Source organism: Somniosus microcephalus, chromosome 2 (genome assembly GCF_052327205.1).
Source record: "Somniosus microcephalus isolate GS21.2 chromosome 2, FLI_Smic_1.0, whole genome shotgun sequence".
Lineage (NCBI taxonomy): Eukaryota > Metazoa > Chordata > Chondrichthyes > Squaliformes > Somniosidae > Somniosus > Somniosus microcephalus.
The window spans coordinates 224,145,414-224,160,640 of NC_140988.1; positions in this window are offsets into that span (position 1 = coordinate 224,145,414).

Here is a 15,227-nt window from a genome sequence, read left to right on the forward strand (position 1 = left end):
CCCAAGTTTCCCATGAGGTTCTCATCGCTCGGGGATCACGCCAGGTAAGTATGTCGGGTTCTGAACAACTCTCCATTTCTTTCAATAGGTGACAGCTGCAAAAGTGGTTTAAAACCTACCATTTTACAGCTGGTCACTTTCCACTCTCAGAAGCTTCATGCTTGAGTATTTGGAACAGATTTTTAAGCTTTATGCATTTGGGAAGTGTTTGCAGTAAACTCTCTAATATTCACTGTCACCTCCTTGCAACATCATACCTAACCCTTGATAGATTGTTTCTGTCATCTGAATTCACCTGCCATATGAATCATCAGAATGGACACGGTTTATGCTCTGTCACCTTGGTCCTCCGAATCTGATGACGATCAGCTGCAGCAGCAGCAGAACCAGCCACACCAGCAACAGCAGCAACAACAACAAGAGCGCCAACCTTCTCCCCAACCACCTGATGCTGCAAAAGGCAGAGGGTATCAGCGCAGGGCTGCACCGCCATACCCCCAAAACAGGGTATACAGGCAGAGGATGAGCTTCCTCAACATGACAGAAAAGCGGCGCCAAAGGAGACTCAGGCTATCGTGCCAGGTCATCGCAGACATTTGCACTTTACTGGAGCAAGACCTGCAGCCCAGAGGAAGGGGTGGACACTCCTTACCAGTAACTGTCAAACTCACCCTTGCCCTCAACTTCTTCACCTCAGGCTCCTTCCAGGCATCTGCAGCAGACATTTGCGGCATCTCACAGTCGGCCGCACACAGATGCATCACACAGGTAACCGATGCCCTCTTTAACAAGTTCGCAAATTATATTCATTTTGCTACTGATGAAGCCACTGTCAATGAACGTGCACTTGGCTTTGCGGCTCTAGCTGGCTTCGCATGGGTGCAGGGTGTCATCGACTGCACACATGTGGCCATCAGGGCACCCCATCACAACCCAGTAGCATTTGTTAACCGCAAGGGCTTCCACTCCCTCAACGTTCAGCTGGTCTGCAACCATAGGAAGATTATCATTCATGTGTGCACCAAGTTCCCTGGCAGCTGCCATGACTCGTACATCCTGCACCAGTCCACCATCCCTCAGCTCTTCGCACCACCAAACAGTCATGGCAGCTGGCTGCTTGGAGACAAGGGCTATCCCCTGAAGACATGGCTCATGACACCTTTGAGGAGGCCAACAAATGAGCCTGAGGGACGTTATAATCAAAGCTACATCTCCACGAGAAGTGTCATCGAGCAGACAATAGGCTTGCTCAAAATGTGCTTCAGATGCCTTGACAGATCTGGAGGAGACCTTCAGTACCAACTAGGGTCTCGCAAATAGTCATCGTCTGCTGTGCCCTGCACAACATAGCGCAGCAGCGAAGATTAGTACTGGATGAGAAAGACGTCGCTGAGCACAGAGCCTCATCAGAGGACGAGGAGGATGAGGACGAGGAGGATGAGGATGAGGAGTCTCACCATGAGGCTGGTTACGAGGATGAGGAACACCTGGACGAGCCGGCGGTCCCATTGTGACCAGTACGCGAGCACGTTGATGCCCGTCATGCCAGGGATACCCTTATCAATGGCATATTTCAATAACTTCATGCAGCTCATACATGTGGCTGCCACCCGGGTATGCAGGTTTGCATCACCCAACACCTGTGAAGGAATAGCCATGATTCAGAGAAATACACAATACCATGAACAGATTTCTAATATTATTAATAAAAGACATACTGGGTTTAAAAGACACAAGTCTCAACACACAGGCTGTAAACAGAAATACAGGCTTCTGAGATAAGATCAGTTGATAACAAAGTTGCAAACCAGCTTTGAAATGGGAATTAGTTAAATATTCTAAAACAATGAAAGGTTGAAGCAAACCATTGGTGGTTCCGAAAGGTCTATGGTTTGCAACGAACACAATGAGAGACACAGTTTAAAGTGTGAAAAACTAACACGATAAAACAGAAATACAAACATTAAAAGAGGCATGTGCCTTTGAAACATGACATCAAGAAAAGAAACATCTGCTGGTCAAATAGTTTTATGTTAAACTTGGATGACAGGAAACACGATTAAATATGCAACCAATAGAGATAGTTAGAAAACAAGTAAACACACAGTTAAAGTGGTTTTGACTTACATATAGTAAAAACCATACCAACAAGACCAACAATAGATGACACCAAGCAATTGCATTGTGTTTGTATTAAACTCGAAGCAGAATGGAGTCAAAATGTCTGCTAAAAAGCAGTTAAGCCAATATTAAGAAATGAATGAAGAATCTTTGGTAAGAATGACATCAAACAAAAACCATAGCTGTCATTGTTTTTATGATGGTTTTTGGAACACCTAAAAGTAGAGCAATAATTATGCATGCAATAGTTGAATTGATAGTAACATAGAAAGCATTCAAAGGAAGCATTCAAACAGAGGTATCAATAAATACAATTAGCTGACATCAGCAGAGAACATCAAAGAAGAAACCAAAGCCAAAGCGGTATAAAAATAAGACCTTTTTAACAGAACGTCAGAACACACTGAATGGGCAGGACGTTTCTCAACCTTCCAGAGGCATCTCTGTAAGTTTTTAACTATGAGTCTCGGGTATATCAAAGTGATTGATTTTTGGTGGAGGTTCTGGATTTAGAAATAAGAAATAAGAAATGTTCTGGATTTAGAAATAAGAAATAAGAAATGTAACGAGGTTCTGGATTTAGAAATAAGAAATAAGAAATGTTCTGGATTTAGAAATAAGAAATAAGAAATGTTCTGGATTTAGAAATAAGAAATAAGAAATGTTCTGGATTTAGGAATAAGAAATAAGAAATGTTCTGGATTTAGAAATAAGAAATAAGAAATGTTCTGGATTTAGAAATAAGAAATAAGAAATATAACAAAGTAAAGATTTGAGAATAAGGATCTCTGAGAAATAAGAAATGTAAGCTAATTGTACTTTGAATTGTTAATGTTGCGACTGATTCAACAGATGTTAACTGAATGCCGGCTCTTAAATAAAACTATACAGGGGAGAAATTCGGTATCGCCCCATTTGGGGCGCAATTATCGGCCGGGCGCAAAGTTCAGTGCCTGGCGCAAATTATCGCCACCTACTGCGAAATTGGTCTGTTTCGCCCCTGGAGCTGATTGCAGTGCTAAATCAGGCGCTGCATGACTCTCTTAAGGCGCTGAGCCGGAGGAGCGAGGCGCTAACTCAGAGGGCGGGCGCAGCGCAGGTGCTGTCAGTTAGCGATTGCACACAGACACACTGGTGCCGGTCAGCTCTTAAAGGGGGGGGTCGATCTTGATTTGCAGCCGCACCCTGCGCATCGGAGCCCTGAATCTCGGACTGGACAGACCTGTTGCCAAATCCTGCAGCCAAGGACCATGGAGAGGGCCAGGGAGCGAGTGCAGCGTTTCAGCGAGGGGGCCTTGGAGGCTCTGGTTGGCGCGGTGGAGCACAGGCGATCTCTCCTGTACCCGGACAGTGGCAGGAGGCCTCTGCCCAGCGAGTACCGAAAAGCTTGGAGGGAGGTGGCTCACAGAGTGACCTCCAGCAGCATGGTGCCTAGGACCCCTGTGCAATGCAGGAAGAAGTTCAATGACCTCACCCGGGTCGTCAGGGTGAGTGCATTTTTCAGAAACCTCTTCATCCCTCCATCTCGACCTCGCCTTATGGCCAAAGGGTCTTGAAAGCCCAAATGCCCAGCACTCCTCTAATACCTACGGCCCTTTCAGGAAACTCACAAGCACATTCAGCACTTTGCATACAGTAAGGGTTATTCGACCATGGGAGGCATTTCAGCCAAGAGCATGGCTGCATACAGTAAGGGCTATTCGACCATGGGAGGCATTTCAGCCAAAATCATGACTGCACACAGTAAGGGCTATTCGACCATGGGAGGCATTTCAGCCAAGAACATGGCTGCACATAGTAAAGGCTATTCGACCATGGGAGGCATTTCAGCCAAGATCATGGCTGCACACAGTAAGGGCTTTTCGACCATGGGACGCATTTCAGCCAAGATCTTGGCTGCATCTTTACTCAGATCCCGTCCTTTTCCTTGCAGGGCAAGCTGGCGCATAATAGGAGACAGCAGCAATGGACCAGGGGAGTCTGGCCTCACCTTCAAGCCCTGACCGATCTGGAGCAGCGAGTCCACCGGATTGTGGCAAGCCGGATGCTTGGCCCCATCGCCACTGGAGATGCTGACCCCGTTCTGGCCAGCAATGGTAAGGTCATCACCTTTTTGACCTCTCTCCTTCCACTTGTTCCTCACAACAGCATCCTTTGACACTCTCGATCCAAATCAGTACATTGCTGCACTCATGCTTCCCTTGCTGCCACCCTGCCCTCATGCTAAAGCCACTCTTGTACCTCCCTGCTTTCAGATGCTGATTCACCAGGTGAGGAGGCGGGCCCTCAAGATGCCACTGGGAGTGAATCTGAAGGTGAGGAGGAAGAGGAAGCCAGACCATCAGCGCAATCCTCTGCCGAGGCAGTCCATGGCTATACTGGGGACACACCTTCTCTGGAGGGGAGCGGAGGGGAATGGTCTGATGAGGGTGAAGCTCCAGGACCCAGCAGGCTGCTGCAACATGAGGGGGGTAGGGAACCTCGGGGGCCTTCTCCCCAGAGGGAGAATATGGCCTCGAGTCCTGCTACAGTGAGTGCAGAAGAGGTGCGCTCCTCGCTGAAATGAGCGCTCAGGCGGAGCAAAGGCACACTGAGCTCATGGCTGCAGTGGCAAGTGTTGTGTATGTACCTTTAAGGGAATAACTGGTCTTAGACTGCAGTACCGGCAGTGACCACCCCTGTATAAAAGGCCCTAGCAGGCTTCTGTAGTTTCAGTTTCAAGCTGCCTCTTGTTCAGTAAAGTACCTGTTAAACTGTTCTCCCGAAGTCCGTGTATTATTAAGGCGCGGACTTTACAGTGGCGATGAGTAAGTTCGAACTTACCTGCAGTGTGGCATCATCTCACGGGGATCTCGCCTGAAAGGAAGGTCCTGGAAGGTCGTAGTCTGAGCAACGGGTGTCGACCGAGGGCAACCACCCAAAGAATCCATCGGTGTTTGGAGAATTGCGGGAGAGACTGTGGTCCCAGTGAATTGTGCTGGTAGCAGGTAGCGCGCTGACCCTTCCGGACTGCGGCGGGCTCAATCTCGATCGAGCGGCTCTACAAATCGGGCCACGCAGCGTTGCCGAGAAAAGAAAATAAGAGCGGGTGGAGCGCATAGGGCGCGGTCGGTGCTCGAGAACAGGACAGCAGAGAGAAACTAAACAGGGGGGAAGGAAAGCGAGACGCGCCGAAGCTGCGGGCCGCCGCCATTACCCCGTAGAACGCTAGGAGCAGCGTGGCAGTAAGGCGAAGAAGCAAAAGCGCGGGAGGCGCCATTTTATCCCATTGGGGAAGAAGCAAAAGCGCGGGAGGCGCCATTTTATTCCATTGTGGAAGAAGCAAAAGCGCGGGAGGTGCCATTTTAAATGACCCAAGATGCCGAAAAGTGGCAGTATCACTGCTTTCGACAACGAGGTAGAAGACTGGACCACGTATGTGGAAAGAATTGAAGTGTACTACAAGGCAAATGAGATGGCTGATGGAAAGAGGGCATCGGTATTATTAAATCTGATGGGTGCGAGTACGTACGGCCTATTGCGGAATTTAATTACCCCAGCTAAACCAATGGAGAAAAGTTTTGAGGAGATTGTTCATATCTTACAGGAACATCTAAGCCCTACACCACTGCTGATAGCAGAAAGATTCAAGTTCCATAAAAGAAACCAGCACAAAGATGAGAGCAATGCTGACTATCTTACAGAACTACGCAAGTTATCGAAGCACTGCCAGTTCGGAGCAGGACTGGCAGACACCTTACGGGATAAGTTTGTCTGCGGGCTCCAGAGTGAAGGAACCCAGAAACGACTACTTTCAAAAAAGGACCTGACGCTAGAACAGGCTTTCAGTGTGGCAGTATCCTACGAAGCAGCAGCATGGGGAGCTGCGGAAATACAACAGAAACCACAAGAATACAGCGCTAACAAAATGGCGTATGGAGCCGAAAAGTGCTATCGCTGCGGCAGAACAACCCATGAGCAGAAGGACTGCTGGTTTAAAGACAAAATATGCAGGCAATGCGGGAAAATGGGACATATAGCAAGAGTCTGCAGGTCGGGAAAGAAGACCAACATGACAAGAACTACTAAGGAACAGTACAGGAAAGTAAAGAAACTGACAGATAGTAGTTCAGAAGATCAGGAGAGTGATAAGGACTCTGGGAGCAGGCGAGTAAGTTGTTTAAAGTTACACAACGTGATCGCAAAAGAAGATCACCGAACCATTTGGGTCACCCTCATGATAGCAGGGTCCCCAGTGAAGATGGAATTGGACACAGGATCAGCCCTAACTGTCATGAATCGATGAGACTATGAGCTGCTATTCTCACACATACCCTTAAAGGACACGTCCATTGTATTGAAGGCATACACGGGGCAAAAGCTCTACCCCAGAGGAAAAATAAGGGTGCCAGTTGAATATAACGGAAAGGAAACACAGAAACTATACATGTATATACTACGAGATGGAGGACCACCATTATTGGGACGTGAATGGATCCGAAGACTACAATTGGATTGGCATTCCATTCTGGCACTAACTGTGACTGACAAAAAAGATGATGACGTCGCACCTGGACGTCTGTCACAAATTCTATCTGACGCGGAAGAGGTGTTCCAACAAGGACTTGGGACTCTAAAAGGAGTAAAGGCAACCATAAAGATTGAGGATAACGCAACCCCAAAAATTTTCAAGGCCAGACCGGTGCCATACGCGCTACGCCCAGCTGTGGAAGCTGAACTGGAGAGTCTGGAGCGTTCAGGGGTGCTGTCTAAGGTGGACTGGAACGAGTGGGCCACACCCATCGTTCCTGTAATGAAGAAAGCATTGAGCAGCACGCCTGGGGAGCCAAGGAAGGTTCGCATCTGTGGGGACTTCAAGATGACTGTGAACCCAGTCCTGCACATGGTACAGTATCCGCTTCCACGGATAGAAGATATTTTCGCCTCACTATCTGGAGGGAAACGTTTTACAAAGATTGACCTGGCTCAAGCGTATCTACAAATGGAGGTGGAAGAAGCATCTAGTAAATACCTCACGATAAACATTCACAAAGGCCTTTACCAGTACAATCGACTGGTATTTGGGGTAGCATCGGCCCCGGCTATGTGGCAGAGGGCAATGGAACAAGTCCTGCAAAGGATTCCGGGGACCCAGTGTTATTTGGACGACATCCTGGTTATGGGCGAAAATGACAATGAACACCTTGCCAACCTGGAACAGGTGCTAACGAGATTGCAGGAATATGGGCTACGAGCCAACCGTCCCAAATGCGAGTTCTTCAGGAGACAAATCTCATATTGTGACCACATGATTGACGAGGAAGGGTTGCATAAGTCGCCGGACAAGATTGAGGCTGTAGTCAAGGCTCCAGCACCAGAAAATGTGTCGCAACTGAGGTCGTTCCTCGGGTTGGTGAACTACTACCATAAGTTCTTGCTGAATTTATCTACAATTCTGCACCCACTGAATGCCCTCCTTCAAACTGGTGTAACATGGAAATGGAGTGATGAGTGTAAGCGTGCCTTTCAGGAATGTAAATGCCAAATCACTTCAAAAGAAGTATTGGCCCACTACAACCCAACACTACCGATTTGGTTGGCATGTGATGCGTCACCTTACGGCATTGGAGCGGTGCTGTCACACAAATTCCGTGATGGTTCAGAGAGGCCAATAGCCTTTGCATCGCGCTCGCTACCCTCAGCCGAGCGTAACTACGCCCAGATTGACAGGGAGGCCCTCAGCCTGGTGTGGGGGGTGAAGAAGTTCAATCACTATCTGCACGGGCAGAAATTCACCTTACTGACTGATCATCAACCCCTGGTCTCAATTTTTAACCCAAAGAAGGGCGTTCCGGTGATGACGGCGCAACGGCTGCAAAGATGGTCACTTTTTCTAGGGGCACATCAGTATGACATAGAGTACAAAGGTACGAAACAACATGGAAATGCTGATGGGCTGTCGCACCTACCGTTGCTTACGGCGGAAGAAGCACCTGCAGTGGACCCGGTGGAGATATTCCATGCGACCATAGTCGAATGTTTGCCTGTTACAAACGCAAGTATTGAGAAGGAAACCCGAAATGACCCGACATTCTCTCGGGTCTATGATTTGATGGTGAAGGGATAGCCAGCATATGGCAACTCACTGTTCCCGGCATTCTCGCCAAGGAGGGAACAGCTGTCAGTGTGCCGGGGAACCTTGACGTGTGGATCCCGAGTGGTAATTCCACCCAAGTTGAGAGATAGAGTACTCAATGAGCTTCACGAGGGTCATCTGGGAGGGGTAAAAATGAAGAGCCTAGCCAGGGCGTTTGTGTGGTGGCCGGGAATCGATAAAGAAATCGAGGATATGACCAAGAGATGCACAGGATGCCAGAAGGTCCAAAACGCTCCACCACAGGCCCCGCTACATCCATGGGCGTGGCCCTCATCTCCATGGCAATGGGTACACATTGATTTCGCTGGTCCATTTATGGACTCAATGGCCTAGAAATTCAGTGCCCTTAGCGCCGATTTTGCGGCGCTAGAGGGCCTAGCGCTGCAATTGGCGCCGGCGCCAAAATTGCCTGGGGCCCTTCCGCCGCGGTAGACCGGTAGCGCTGCGCCGGCACCGATGACGTCATCGGTGTGCGCAGCGTCCCGGTTGCCATGCCGACGGGCCCCAGCGCCGAAATTCAGTTGCGGCCGCCTCGCCCGTGGCAGCCGCAACTAAGACTCTGGCAACAGAGTCTTACATGACTTTGCGCCGGCGCATTAAAGGCACCGCGGCGGCCGGCCGCTTTCCCGCCAGCCGCCTGGCCGCAGCTCCCTCCCCGGACTTCCCCCCCCCCCCCCCCCGGAACAGAAGCAAGCCCGGCACTTGTCCGAGGTGCCGGGCTCATTTTTTAAAAGATTTTCGCGGGCCGCGGCCGGGTGCAGGCAGCTCCTCCTTAAGGGAAGGAGGAGGCCTGCACTTCCCGAACCTGCCGCACCGCAGCGGGCGCCGCAGCGCCGGAATAGCGCCGATATTCAGCGCGTAGCGCCAATTTTCAGGCGCAAACAGCTCTCAGCAGCGCCGGCAGCCGTTTGGGCGCAGAATTGGTGAATTTTGGGCCTGACCAGCGCGACTTAGCTCCGGCACTAACTTCCGGCGCTAAAGCCCTGGCTGCGCCAAAACTCAATTTCTAGGCCAATGTTTCTAATCGCTGTGGATGCCCATTCGAAATGGCCAGAGGTCATTAAAATGTCCTCCACCACCACGGAGAAAACTATTGCAGTCCTAAGGACCATCTTCGCCAGGAATGGGTTGCCAGAACAGATCTGTTCCGACAATGGCCCACAGTTTGTGTCTGAGGATTTCCGGAGGTTCCTGAAGAATAATGGGGTGAAACATTACACATCTGCCCCATATCACCCAGCCACAAATGGATTGGCTGAGAGGTTTGTTCAGACCTTTAAAAAGGCCATAAAGGCAATGTATAATGACGACATACCACTGCAACACAAGGTGGATAACTTCCTGTTTGCTTACCGGAATGCGACACATGCAGTAACCAACCAAACTCCAGCCGTACTGTTTTTCAACCGGAGACTAAGATGTCGCTTGGATTTGCTCAAACCAAACATAAGACGAGATGTTGAGGATAAGCAGTTCCAGCACATAAATGAGAAGCCAACCAGGAGCTTCAAGATAGGGCAACCAGTCTTGGCCCGTGACTACCGAACAGAAAAATGGCAGCCAGGCACGATATGCACACAGCAGGGACCACAGTGGACGTTGGAGAGAGCATCGTGAGACGCCATGCAGACCAGATTCTAGAGTCACAGGAACAAGCCAAACCTGTACCACAAGCATGTGCACCTGGTAATGAGCCCGAAGTACAGATTGCGTCTACCTCAGAAGCAGGGGTATTGGAAGCTGACGAACCAACCAATGACAATGAGCCAGAATTGACTCCACCGCCAGAACAGGATACTCAAGAAAGGTGCTATCTAGTCAGGATCAGGAAGCCTCCTCAAAGACTGAACTTATAAATGACTATTCCAGTTGATGTATATATTACTGAGAAAATTGTAATTGTAATTAGTTATTATTTAGTTGTTAAATGGATGTTATGTACTGTTTATCTAAAAGGGGAGGAATTGTTGTGTATGTACCTTTAGGGGAATAACTGGTCTTAGACTGCGTTACCGGCAGTGACCACCCCTGTATAGAAGGCCCTAGCAGGCTTCTGTAGTTTCAGTTTCAAGCTGCCTCTTGTTCAGTAAAGTACCTGTTAAACTGTTCTCCCGAAGTCCGTGTATTATTAAGGCACGGACTTTATAGCAAGGATGCCCGAATCCATTGATTCACTGGCAAGGAGTGTCCAGGACTTCGGTGCAGCACAGGCGTCTGCCACGCAAATGCTAAGTGCTACAATGCAGTCAGTGGCTGGTCTCATGCAAACGTAGATTGAGGCCACGCAAGCACTAACTGATGTCACCCTCGCTGGATTGGGTAGGTTTCCCTGGGGCCCTCCCCGCACTGCAGCAGGCCAGCAATCTGTGCTCCCGCAGATGGCTCCGCATGTTGAAGTGCTGCCCCGTGGGAGTGCCAGTGCGGTGGAGCTGCAGTGTGGGAAGGGGGCAATTTCACAAGGGAAACAGATCACCCTCGAAGGGCAAAAAGTAGAAGGTGTGGCAAAATGTTGTTCATTGTTTTATTGAAGGCCGACGATCGTGGTCATATTTTTGTTACTGTTTTGGACATGTCTCCAGGTTGTGAGAGCCAGTTATGTGATTGACTGTTTCTTTGTGTGTTTCTTTCTATTACTTTGTCATGCGGGAAGGATACACAGTTTTGTAAATAAAGAAGTGTCTTTATTCAAAATGTGCATGTTTGCTCTTTGCACTCATTGTTGCCTTGACCGGCTTAGGGGTTGTGGCATGGTTCCATTCAGGTTCTTTCAATGGCAGAAGCCATTCCCTCAGAGGGGGCCTAGAAGTGACTTGCTATAAGCCTTTGATGGACGGCCCTTGCACTTTGTGCCTCCCTCCCATCTTGGTGCTGCTGCTCCTCCTCCTCCTCCTCCTCTGCTGGTGCTCCAAGGCCCGGTGGCATTGGCTGGGTCCTGAGGATTGCCAGGTTATGCAGCATGCAGCACACAACAACAAAGTGGGAGACTCGCTCAGGCGAGTACTGCAGGGCTCCTCCAGAGTGGTCCAGACAGCGGAGCCGTTGCTTGAGCACGCCGATTGTGTGCTCAACGATATTCCTGGTAGCTTGATGGCTCTCGTTGTATTGTTCTTCTGCAGGTGTACTGGGCGAACGGAGCGTGGTCATCAGCCAGGTGCACAGAGGATAGCCCTTGTCCCCGAGAAGCCAGCCTCCTGGGTGAAGCGGGGCCTCAAAAAGGTCTGCCACAGAAGTCTGGCGCAGGATGAAGGCATCATGGCTGCTGCCTGGGAAGTGGGCATTGACAGCGAGTATCAGCTGTCTGTGGTCACAGACCAACTGGACGTTCAAGGAATGGAAGCCCTTTCAGTTGCGGAAATCCTCGGCATTCTCTTGCGGCGCCCACAAAGCCACATGGGGGAAGCCTGCTATTCTTGCAAAGCCCGCTGTGCGCTCTTGCTGCTTGTCCAGGGTCATGGGGAAAGAGATGTACTCTCATCTCCTTTTAAAGAGGGCATTTGTGACTTGATGGATGCAGAAATGCACCGCGAACTGGGAGATATTGGCAATGTCCCCAGTAGCAGATTGAAAGGAGCCGGTGGCATAAAAGTTGAGAGCCACTGTTATCTTCACTGCCACTGACAGAGACGTCCTGCTCCTCAGTTGAGGTTGCAGATCTGGCTGAAGGAGGTGGCAGAGCTCAGTGACCACCTCCTTGCTGAATCGCAGCCTTCGCAAACACTGCTCCTCAGACATATTGACGTATGAGAACTATTGTCGAAAAACCCTGGGAGGGTAAATTCTCCTGTACCAATGCCTGTTGGCCCTCCTCCGTCTGGCCATGATTGCCACTCTGCGTCTCTGTGCCCTCTCAATGTGATGGAGAAGCACGACGTTCCCATTCATTGCAGCCCCCATAATATGTGGGCAATCAAAGTTGTGCCAGTGAAAAAGCAAAGCAACTACAAAGTTATGGTCAGAAGCCAAAACTACCTCAGACAGCATTGACTCAATGCAGAAGTCTCTCTTTCTCCCTTTGTCTCTCTGCAAATCTCTCTCTCTCTCTCAGAACGAGTGGTCCAAAAATGGCTAGCACACAGAAGACAGGAAGAGCCCCCTTTAAATAGTGCCCCTCCAGCCCCACAGTGACTGGGAACCGTTCCAGTCAACCTGTCGTTGGTAACGACAGGCGGAAAGGAGGGGGGCACCATTGAATTTCTGGTCCGGGGCACCCCAAGGGCGTTGCACTCTGGAATGACATCAAGATCTGTGTGCGCAGGAGAGCAGGCGGTTTAGCGCCGCCGCTAAATGTCCGCTCAATTTCGCGAGAGGCGCAGGTATCGCCGCGCCTGGGCGCTAGTTGGTTAGTGCCCCACTTATTGCCCTCTTAAGGTGCTAACGGGTGGCGCTAACAACTGAATTTCTCCCCCTATATTTTTAGAATTGTCTCAAAGAGTGAATCTGTATAGACTCACGAACCCACAAATTCTGTACACTCTTTTGTAAGGAGTTGCAGAAATCTGGGGGGTATTCTGGACCCTCATAAAATCCGAAAGGTTACAGTCTAGTTCAACTTATTGAAAGTACTATCCGGAGGACGGTAACAACTTTAGTTGTTCCTTTCCTTTAGGGAGAGATAGCCTGAACATTTAGACCCATTTAAGTGTCTTATGGAATTCGGCTATCTCTAGCTTAAGTTGAGGGTGAACGTCTGGGGAATACGCCTGATCTGGAATAGCCCAAAAGGACTAGGACTGTAATTAACCCTTCACACCAACACCATGCAGCAGTCAAACAATGATTCAGCCCTTGTTTTGACTCTCACCATCATTGCTGGGTGTGAAATGAGCCCTGACCCTTAACTTTGCCACTTCCATTTCATCACACAAATTTGACAATGACCTCCAAGTGTGACAATTAGACGATTTATTAACAGCACTTCATAGAATAATAACATGGCATTGATAAAGAAAGACACACCCGAGTGATTCCCCTTGTGGCTATTTGTGTGGGATCTTTCTTAACCCAGGTGCTTCTACGTCGTGCTATCCCTGTGGCTTCAGCAGAGGTAGAGGCAGCCTGCTCACTTCCCTGCAGCGACTGCTTAGACACTTTTGGCAGTCGTCTTCTGAGTTTTGGAGCCACTGATGGTTCCGCCAAAGTCTGCTCCTCCTGCGACTGCACAGGGGCAGACTTGGCCATCACTGTTCGGGGAGGCATCTGGGGCTCTGACAGAGGGGTTGGCAAGGAGGTGGCAGTCAGAGCGCTTGGAGAGAAGCCCCCACTTCCATGTCCCCTCCCACCATCATCCCTCTCATGGGCCACCCACACTTCCCTGCTAGCAAGTATCTGGAGAGCACCTTGCTGCACATCAGTGGGACCATGAGGGCCCATGTCTATACTGACATCCCTCCTACAAAGGATATCTATGAGCCTCTGGTTTCTCTTCTCCATAGATGCCCAACTGTGTGCAGTTCTGGTCGCCACACTATAGGAAGGATGTGATTGCTTTGGAGAGGGTGCAGAGGAGATTTACCAGGATGTTGCCTGGGCTGGAGCGCTTCAGCTATGAAGAAAGACTGGAAAGGCTGGGGTTGTTTTCCTTGGAGCAGGGAAGGCTGAGGGGGGACCTGATTGAGGTGTACAAAATTATGAGGGGCATAGATAGGGTAGATAGAAATGAACTTTTCCCCTTAGTAGAGGGGTCAATAACAAGGGGGCATAGATACAAGGTAAGGGGCAGGAGGTTTAGAGGGGATTTGAGGAAAAACTTTTTCACCCAGAGGGTGGTTGGAATCTGGAACTCACTGCCTGAAAGGGTGGTAGAGGCAGGAACCCTCACAACATTCAAGAAGCATTTGGATGAGCACTTGAAATGCCATAGCATACAAGGCTACGGACCAAATGCTGGAAAATGGGATTAGATTAGACAGGGCTTGATGGCCAGCATGGGCGCGATGGGCCGAAGGGCCTCTTTCTGTGCTGTATAACTCTGTGACTCTATCTATGACTATCTCTCCTCCATTTTTCCCCATCTCTCTTCCATAGATGACTATCTATTTTGAAGAGAAACCATGTTCTCATGCGACTGGCGCAGTGTTTCCTCCATGCAGGTGGCCATCCTATCCATCGAGGAAGCTATAGTTGCCAGTGATTGCGCCACGGTGTTGCTCATGTTGGGGATGGACTCCTCCATTCTCTGCACACTTGTAGCCACCACGGTTGCAAAACCAGTCAGAGCCTCCTGCACTTGTTCCTGCAGCTCCAGGATCGCCCCCTTCTTGGATGGCCCCCGAGACTCAGCGTCTGCATGCAGCTGAGCAGGGCTAGGAGACTCCTGCACCCTCCCGTGAGGAGTCTCCACTGCTGTCAATGTCACCACCATCTGCTGCTGCTCAGTTGTGATCTGTGAGACACCAGGTGACAACACTACTCTATCTCGCGACAAACACACCGAGGTGTGTGACTCTGCACGGGTGCTGGGTTGCATTGTCTAAGGTGACGCTGCGCCCTCAGAGGCAGGAGGCTCCTCTGAGGAGACTTCTTGCTGTTGCTCCTGGACATTGGGGCAGGGGGGGGGGGTGCTCTTGATGGACCTGTGGGAGAGTGAAGACATCAGTTAGATAGACAGGATGTCTACTGCAGACACATACCATTATCCACAGAATGAGCATTCATCGTGTCTTGGCATCACATCCCATATGAGGCAATGATGAAAGGCATGCAATTGTATGGAATTTCATTCTGTCACCAGCTTCTTCTACTGAGCCCCTCTCTTGGACCCCCACTTCCGGCAGGCCCACTACTCCAGCAATCTCTGGTGCTGCCTCCTCTGCACTTGTCAGATATGACATGGTTTGTGGAGGTCCTCCTCCCGTTCTCTCCCTCTCCCTTTTATTGTGGGCTATCTTTTCCTGCAAGGAGGGAAGGAAGAGAAGGTTCTGTGAGAGTGATGGTATGAGTGTAAGGAATGGAATGGCATGGAGCTTTACAC